Here is a 9765-nt window from a genome sequence, read left to right as displayed (position 1 = left end):
TATAAAGAGTTTTAAACTCGGGTTTTATACAAGCATTGAATTAGTTGCCCCCATCTAACTCTTGTGCATTTTCATGCAGTTGCTTTCATAGTTATCCTTGCATTTCTCAAAGTTCAAGAGCCCAGGTACAGGGAAGATGTGACAAAGAGCTGATGTGAGAGACAGAAATTATCAGCGTAAGAATCCTAAAATTCTTAGAATGCTCTTCATTAGCACAAAACTTCTTCAGCTTCTCTTTTCTGTCTATTTATTTCTGGTCAAAAAAACCCACAAAATTTTAAAAAGGAAGGCGTCATATTTTCAGCAGGAAAATCTGTGAAAACCTTGAAAGGCACAATCATAATTGCAGTAGGGCACATTACATTCTCTTTCTGTTCCTTTGAAATGACAGACAGAATTAAGAACTTGTTATTTAAGTATTGTGCTGTTTTAGAACTTAATACAAACAACTCGGTGTCATTAAAAACGTAAAAATGATCTTTGAAAAAGTTATGGCACAGTGGGTCCCAGTGAACATAATTGTCATCACCAGGCCAAAACTGACTCAAAAATTAAATTTCAGGTTTATCAATTTTAGGCTTCTAAGAAAACATCTATTAATTTGAATTTTAAAAGAATAATAGAAAATGGCAGGTGGTTTGTTCTGTATTCTCAAAAAGCAAAAATCTCCTGAGAAAAGACGAGTGTGAGAACTAGATAGCCTATTCTGATAGTGATGTATTATACGGAGTACTTGTTTTCGAACTAACACAGGAAAACATGAAGATTTACAATTATTAAATCTAAAATAGTTACAGGAACATCTCACTTGCTAAGTGGTTTGTCATTCACATTCTATAAAACCAAACAGTTTTAGCACCTAAAATGCTAACAGAATGAAATGTTATCTGATAAGATGTACCAACAAACATTTATAGAAATGAGTACTGGCTAAGGTGAATTGAAGTCTTTAACAAAATAAAGTAACTATTAATGAACTCTCATTTTTCCTGTCACCTTTGAACACATGGTGATGCTATACTGACAGGATACAAAAGAGCCCTTCTTATATGATTTATGGGAGGTCAGTTCCAGTAATGTGTCCTAGCTGTATCATTTTTAGCTGACAGAAGAAAAATGTAAGATTTTACCAAGTCTTAATTTAACTTAGTTATGTCCGTAAAATATCCAGTGCCATGACCGTGGCCGTGTTATTCATTCCTCCCTCCTTCACAGTGCTCTCAACCATCCCAAATCCTGCACTGAAGCCCTGACCCAATTGCAGCTAAGCGTTGGAAGTTTGAATTTGATGGTATTTTTTTCCTAAGTTTTCTAATTTCTCTTCTGCAATTCCAAAATACCAACGCTATGAACTGTCTTCACCATTGCTAACTTTGGCCATCTGAAAGTTAGGCCTCAGTCTAAGTTGGTTGTCCATGCTTCCAACTTTGTCAAGAGACCACAGAGGGAAAAAAACTTATCAGAGGGCAATTTACCCATATTATTTTAGAGATGTATTTTAGGGATGGGATTAATTTCTCCATCTCTCTCTGCTAGTCACACAAGGAACCTAGATTAGTTGTAGGGCTTCGCATGGGAGAAGTGTGTTCCTCCCAAAGACGTGCTACGGCTAGTTGAAATCTAAGAGAGACCTTCTTGTAGTGCAGAGCTAGCACAGCAACTGCAGTCTTTATGGTTACCTGAAAAGTCCAGCTCTGGAAAACACATGATGAGATTGAGTCGCTGTGAATATTGTTCTTGTCTATTCATTGCCATTTTTTCTAGCCACAGCTTAGGTTTTGATTGCTCAAGCTATCTTCCTATGTCTTTTAGGAGAAACATAATCACCCTGTGCAGAACTACAGCTCTCTCAGAGGGCTGTTCCTCTACTATTCCTAGCATCAAAATGGCTATTGGCTTTAATGAAAGCAGAGTCTGACCGTCATGGCTGTTGCTTCACGTGTCCTGTTACTTGCCCAGTTTGAATTCCTTCTGCCTCTTAGCTCGCTGTGAAGTCCAAGGTTTAAACTGGCAATTCTGAGAACGCTCAAGGACAGGTGAAGGTATGGGTTCACTAATAATCTTGTTTCCTTAGGACTCTTTAACCTTCCTCAGTCACTTCTTGGTTTTAATTGAATTAATGCCTATTTCAATAGCACTTGAAACAGATATTTCATTTTGGATTTTTTGCACTTTTGAAGGGGATGTGGGTAGGGGGAGGGAAAGGCATTCCTAAATAGAAAAGGTGGTTTACACTGTGATTTACCAGCCACATAACCGATGGTGGTAACAGTCAGCACTGAGAGAAAAAAGACACTACAACCATGCATTAGTATGTGGTAGTATTGACCCTACTACAGAACTTTCTGGTCAGGGACTGCAGCTGTTTATTTTTACTTTACTTTTTTGTTGAATGTTTCAGAATCCTTCCTGTTGAGATGAGGAAAGGGGTGTGTTTGAGAGAAACGGCCATCGAGAGAGGATCATCGAGGCACTGCATCTGGGGCTTGAAGACCTGGGCTCAATTTTCACCTCTGACAAGCTTTCTTGCTTCAGTGTGAGCAATTTGCTTTTCCTTGGATTGCATCTGCACTTAGAAAATGAGCCTACTCCTGAACAGAGGTGTTGAAAGACTACATTAATCTTTGTGGGATGCTCAGACATGGCACACTAAGCACCTGGGTAAATGGCTGACAGCCAGGGCTAGGCAACTTATTAATTGCTTGCTTTCAGCTCAGGTTTTTGGGTTGCTTTGTGACCTGTTATTTGGGAAGACACCAAGATACATGTTTTAACTATTAAGTATGTGACTGTAAAATATAGGTTTGTCTATGACAGAGCCATGATAGAACTGAATGCTAAAGAGAAGCTTCACTTTTCTGCTCTATTACTTTTCTTCACACAGCAGAGTGAATGTTGCTTACACGAAGGCAAACAGGAAGGAAACTCTGAAGAATTCAGAGTCAAGAGTAGCTTTGCCGGATGTGATCCCTCTCCCAAATAAAATTCATACTGGGTTATAGTAACACATAAATTTCCTCATAAAATACCTGAGCGCTTTTAATTGCCTGCTTAGAAAGATTTGCATTGAACTAGAACTGATCCTTTCTTTTCAAGGAAATCTATTGTGCACATTTTCTTGCCTGAGTGCCTACTGTATTGTTGTATTTTTGTCATATGCTAGCATCTGATTTGTTCAATTAAATACTTTGTAGGTGTTCCTGTTCCCCAGAAAAAAAATCCCTGGGCTTGAGAGCAATGCATAATCATGCTTCTGACAAGTCATTGTACTTTTTAAAAAGTAAACGGTAACAAAACTAAAGAAACCAAAAATACTTGGAGTGCCACTTCTGGAGGTGAATTCTCACAGAACTATTGCTGCAACATAGGAAAACTGAAGCTCCATTTTTGTGCTAAACATTAACAGCAGCGACACAGTTACTGTTACTCTGAATTGTTGACAATGCGAATCCAGAGGTAAGTGATATATATGTTTCAACTGTTCAGGCTTTTGACCTTTTCAATATTTGTTTGCCATTTCATTCTCCCACCCATAATCTGGAGATTTATGGCAGAGTAAACTTGTTAATCCTAACAACCATACTTTCATTTGGAAGCTGGACTGACTGTCAATAAACATCAAATGAAGTACTTGATCTTCAGGGGACACCTGTTAAAAGGGAGGGTTCATGCGTCACACAGAATTGCTAGAGTAAAACATTTTATTGCGTTGCTTGATGGCAGTTATCACTTGGGAACCTTGCACGTCTCCCCAGACATCGGGTTGCTGAAGACTTAAAATCTTTTCAAGTGTTTTTGTGCATATGTCTTTTCTTGGCATGCATTTCAGTAAGGTCTTCATCTTTTATATTAATCAGAAGTGGTTTTTAGATCTATGTCTACAGCTCCCCCAAAGACAAAGAGTCTTTACAAAGTTGACTGAGGCTGGATAATGTCAGTGAATATGTCTCACATGCCATGGACCCAGTCCAAAGCCCATCAAAATCAACTGCAACCTTTGCACTGACTTCTGTGTATTTTGTCTCGCGTCCTTGGGGCAAAATACCACCACTGTGAGTCATATGAATATATTTTGCCTCACAATTAATTAAAATTAATCGAATTCCTGAGACTACTTGTGAGATCAATATGACAGCGTGGAATTTGCAGTGAAGTTGTTATTACCATGACATAGTCCACGTTTTACGTTTATCCTTTGACTTTTGTGTTATTTTATGATCAGGAAGTAACAGTTTTATTTGGGGAGTATCCTGTCTACTTGTGTTTGTGCAGTGTGCATTTTTATAATATTTATGCACTAATGGAATTTGTGATATTTAGTTGAAGATGAAAAGGTATATCTCTTTAAATTTTAAGCAGTTTTAGTGCAGAAGGAAATCCTATGATATTGCAAAAATGTATAAAATTTAAGGCACTAGAATTACAAACATAGCATTGAAGTAAGTGGTCTGAGCTTCAAAAATGCTTTAGATACTAAGATAATTTAATTCTTTGTATCTGAATGCACCTTTCAAAAATGTTCTTTTTTCATGAAGTTTACGTATCTTGGCGAGAAATAGTTTTGGACTTGACAGGCCATGGATTTTATGTTCCATTTATGTGCAGGATTTCTAGGTGCCAGGTCCTACTCTTACAGAAATGAAAATTGATTCTCTTTGGTGCTAGTAGTACAAGTACTCATCTACATCTAAATCTCTTTTCCAAAATATTTATTGTCTAATTGTGATGTTTATAAACAAACAGCTTAATGCAACACCAGCTGTGAAAAACTTCAGTGGGGAAAGCTACCCACACTCCTAATCTTATCCCAAGTGAAGTGTGCCTTATGTTTTCACAGACTGCTTCAGAATAGCCTCCTAGACAGACCCGATTATCCTGCTTCTCAGGTGCTCCAAGTAAGAGTCTTCAAGCTGATTTCTGTGGCCCTCTTACCCCGTACGCTTACACTGCAGTCAAGTGACTCCAGCACGGAAGAGCATTCCCAGGCTTGCTTGGGTCTGGGTGCTTCACGCAGGACGAGTATGATTTGCACTCCAGTGTAGGTGGCACGTGTATCTAGGAGTACTAGAACAACTCTGCACCGTACTCATACTCAAGTTTGCTAGCATCCACGCTGCACTGATGCTTTCTGGCTGCTGTGTAGACCTGCCTGCCAGAGCATGCCATCCAATGAGTGTGAGCACAGCATCTAGCATCCAATAATAACATTCTATGATACCCATTTCTGGTTATAAACAGTTTGTCGCAAAACCGAAAAGTACCTACTGTTCTCAGAACTTTTTTTCCTGCAAACTCATGCCCCTTTAATCTTCCTAGGATTTTTCTCAGTTTGTTTTTCAGGAGTTTATTTGATTTATGGCTTTATTAATTTTCCAAGAACTTTTGCTAGTAGCATGATTTGCCTGTGTTTTTCCAACAGGAAATGAAATCAAGACTGCTGCATGATGCCAATTGTCAAAATTTTATTAACAGCAGCAAAATGTTTCTTGGAGAAAAGTTGAGTTTTACCACCTGTGTTCTTAGTCCTGAAGATAGTTTTCTGTGAGGACTTGGGCAAATCTCTTCACAGCGCTTCACCTCTGCATAAAGTGGGGATAATAATGCTTTATCCAGCCTAGAAAAACACAGTTGAAAGTACAAATAGAAAGCCTGATGATAGGAGTGAAAACTGTCCTATCTGACCCAAATCTTGGAGCCTTGTTGAGGTTTTTACAAAGTAGCTTTTGATGTCCTGTTCACAATTATCAAGAGTTAAAAAAAAAAAAAAAAAGAATAAAGCCAAACTGAATTTGACAGAACCCTTCACTCACTTTTCACTTGAACATCTAAATTGTCAGCCAGAGTTTGCTTACATGCATGCTGAGCAAAAACTATTAGGCCATTATTGCTGGAGTCCCTAGAGGAGTAAACCATTCTTTATTATAGTCTGTGAGAGTGTCCTCTTTGACATCCGCTGGATTGGATGCGTTGGATTGAGTTGTACAAGAAGAGAAGAAAAAAGGCAACCAAAACCCAAACTCAAATACCACATTACTCAATGGAAATTTGCTTCCAAATGTTTTCAGTGTTTTCAGGGTTACCCTTGTTACAGAACAGCAGTTGCTTCTTCCAGCTGGATAGTACAAAATGTCTCCTTGTACCTAGATAATGCTAGCAAAAATCATATTTCTTTACTAAAACATGCTAGCTCTACTGTGGTTCTTTTTTTTTTTTTTTTTCACTCTTAGCTTAGAGTTATCCTTTTTAATTAATTGAATTAATACCAGTCTCCTGATACAGGTAAAAGAACAGAGTTATGTCCTGTCTCCTGAAGTTTGTGCCTTGAGTCATTCACAAATTCCAGGAAAATTCAAGGATGGTTATCATCCAATACAGCTGTGGCATAGTTGAAGCTTTGAGAGTGGTGAGAGGTGGACAAGGGCCTCACAGTGGTAGGATAGGTTTGTTATCAAACTCCTCAACAGCAGTATACTGGCTTTATTAAGATAAACTAAAGCAGATATTAATTGGAACGATCTGTATCCTTGACAAAATAAAAGAAAGAAAAAATGTTTTAAGGAGAGATAGAATCAAATGAGAAGATTGGGTCTAAAGCATATATAATATGGTGCTGACAAGCCTAAACAAATGCCCTGGAACCTGAATTATAATCCAAAAAAGCTTTAACTGAAGTTCTGAAATTGAAGACTATAAAGCATATCTTGTAGTCTGACATACAACTGATAACTGTTTGAGGGTTTGGCACTAAGCCATCCAAGTATTGAATTTAGAGCAGATGGTGAGAGTGTTGCAACTCTCAATCTGTTAGAAGTAATATTTAAGAAAATTATGATAGACTAATATTAATCTTAAAAACAATGTTGAAGTGTTACTTTTTCTTCCTGATACCACTAGCAACAAGAAAAATATGAATGCAAGTACTGGTCTTTCCTTCCACCACTGATCAGAGAGCTTTTCTTGTCTCTACTGGATTGACTCACAAAGTGTCTTTTTATAACAGGTTATTTTGATTGCATTTTCTGCGTATAAAACTTTCTTCTGTAAAATGTGTGTGTATTTGCATTCCTAGTTTATTATACTCCTGTTGCTGTTCTTAGTGGGCCTGTAATGTTTACAGGGTGAAAAGAAGAGGGAACTTGTTTTTAGTACTATATTCTTTGTGTCATTTGACACAGAATTAGGGAAGACTGATTTGGGTGTGAAAGTTGTGCATGGCAGGCCTGAGATAACATGCTGCTATTATATCCACAGGGACGAAGCAGTGAGAAAATCCTTGGAGTTCTATATAAACAAAATCAGGATTTTGATGGCAGTATATGGAAATTCACATTTGCTCTCCAGAAGACATTTCTTTCTCCTGTAGGTTTTGGAAAAAAGCCATGCAGGTAGTAATATTTTTTTCCATACCAATGGAACCCAAAACACCTTATAAAAGCATACATATGTAGCAAAACAAATATGCCTCTGTATGGGTTGCAGCATAAGCCACACAGATAACCAGTGCAGAGCAAACATACAGATACAAGATTTTTTTTGTTTCTGCACTCTTTTTTATCCTTATTAAAACAACCTACATTATCAATGTACCACAGACATAACCAGAATTGTTAAGGTTTGCCAATTAGTTATGTTAAAACAACCTAAGTGAAACAGGTAACATCAGATTTACCAGGCTGGGTTGTACACACTGGCATAACTGGTGGAGTTAAAGCAGTGTAACAGAGAAATGAATTGAGCTCTTTTTTTTTTACAGAGCTGGGTTTTTTTAGTGAGTTTCGCTGTTATAAAATTGAATAACACATTTGTGAATGATGAAATTAAAAATTGTGGATCTACGTAGGTAGTACTTTAAGGGCTACCTCTACAGTTAAGTTAGAAAGAATCTTCCTGAAAAAACACATTTAAGTCTGACTAATGTTTCATAGGAAGCAGACACTGTGCCATAGGTTTTTTTATATGGAACAGAACCTATTAAGCACCTCATGATGTGGAGGCAATTCCAAATTAAGTGAACAGAATTTTCTTGATTTACTGGCAATGTTATTTTTCAATGCTACAACTAGTGGCCACCGGCATGCTTTAGAGCCAAAACAACATTCAAGTAGTCCCACCCTGGTAATTTTCTAGCCTGGTTTTGGATGCAGTCACTTAGAATTCCATGTCTAGTTAAAAAAGCAATAACAACTTGCCTGTTCCTTCTTCGTAGTTCAACAGTATTGTCTTTCTGGAAAACACACTCTTGTAACTCAATGCTATATTAAAGGAAAATGGCCAACATAATCATCTTTTTAATCTGAATCATATCTCCTTTTAAGAATTCACTAAAAAACAGTAAATGTTAATTCATTTTGGTCTCCATGACGCACACAAGATAGGGCAGAGTTGACCAGCTGCAGTTAACCTAGTGCTAAGCTCGGCCAATAGATTGCTCCATACTCCAAGCAGATGTTTCTCTTTTAGGCTAATGGAACTCTTGCAGACCATATCACTTCCCAAGAGAAAACACCAGCACAGTTGGAAGCTGGAAGGACTCATCTCAATAACAGAAGCAAGGTGCCAGGAGCATCAGCAGCAGTTTATTAATAAAAATCCATGAACAGAACAGAACAGCAATTGCATTTTGTTTTAGCTTGTTTTAAAAAAAACAAACAACAAACCAACAGCAAAACTGACACTTTATGTTCTCTGCACGGCCCTCTTAGATGTAGCATTTCTTTTTCCTATAGTAATTGACTTCTGGGTGAGAGAAAAGGAAATTAATTTCTTGCTGTTAGCCGTACTGTTGCTGCGTGTCAGTCATAAAATGGGAGAGAGAACTGCATTTATGTAAATACTCATTGTTAAAATTCACACATCAGAGATGATAATTGATATGCCGTAGCCATGTCCTAGTCTAAAATAAGGAGAACTTTATTATACTTCAAGAGCATAGACTGGATTTGATTTGAATCTTATACCAGAAGTAGCTCTACTAATGTCAGTCAATTCATACTTGTTTGTGTCACTGTAAGAAAAGACTAATGCTCATTATATTTGCTCTAGAGGATGAATGACAATGAACAGACCTAGGCTTCTATATTAGACTTTGAATAAGAATTGTTTCCAATTCCTGGAAACATTCTCTTTTCTCTTGGGACTTGTATGTCCGTTTTTGTCCAGTCAATGGTACTGAAAGTTACTTGTGAAATGGTAATTAAAGCCAGGGTTTTACATCTTATGTAAATGTGACCTGAATCCTGGAGAGCCAAGTTTCACAGAAAGGACATAAAAGACAGGGAAAATTGGGGAACAGTTTGTCTTGCTTCATTGCTGTTTTCCAGAAGCAGTAGCAAAGGATTGAATCTCTTTCTCTTGCTATGGCTGTTGGAGAAATTGTTATAAAATTCTGCAAAGCTTTGGAACAAAAATCTCTCTCTCTCTCTCTCTTTCTTTTCCTTTTACAGTATCTAATGTAGTTGGGTCCAAACTCTACCTGGCTCCTGCAACGCATACATTTCTCCCTGGGGAGATATGATGAGGTGGGGAGATGCTAAGAATTTCCTCTAACGGCAAGAAGACAAGAGTGAGGAGAAACAAGATGTTAGTATCAGAATACTGCTTTTCAGAGCATTTAGGGAAGGTAGAGCACCCAAGAAAACCTCACCACAAAATGGGAACTCCTGGTCCTACCAGCAGCCTGGAGTGGAAGTGTTGGGCAACTTGCTACTCATTTTCTCTTGCTATTCATGTTGGGTTGTGGGGCAGGTAGTGCCTATTAGCACTCAG

The sequence above is a fragment of the Harpia harpyja genome, chromosome 6, assembly GCF_026419915.1.
Source record: "Harpia harpyja isolate bHarHar1 chromosome 6, bHarHar1 primary haplotype, whole genome shotgun sequence".
Taxonomy (NCBI): Eukaryota; Metazoa; Chordata; class Aves; order Accipitriformes; family Accipitridae; genus Harpia; species Harpia harpyja.
Note: the sequence above shows the minus strand (reverse complement) of the source record.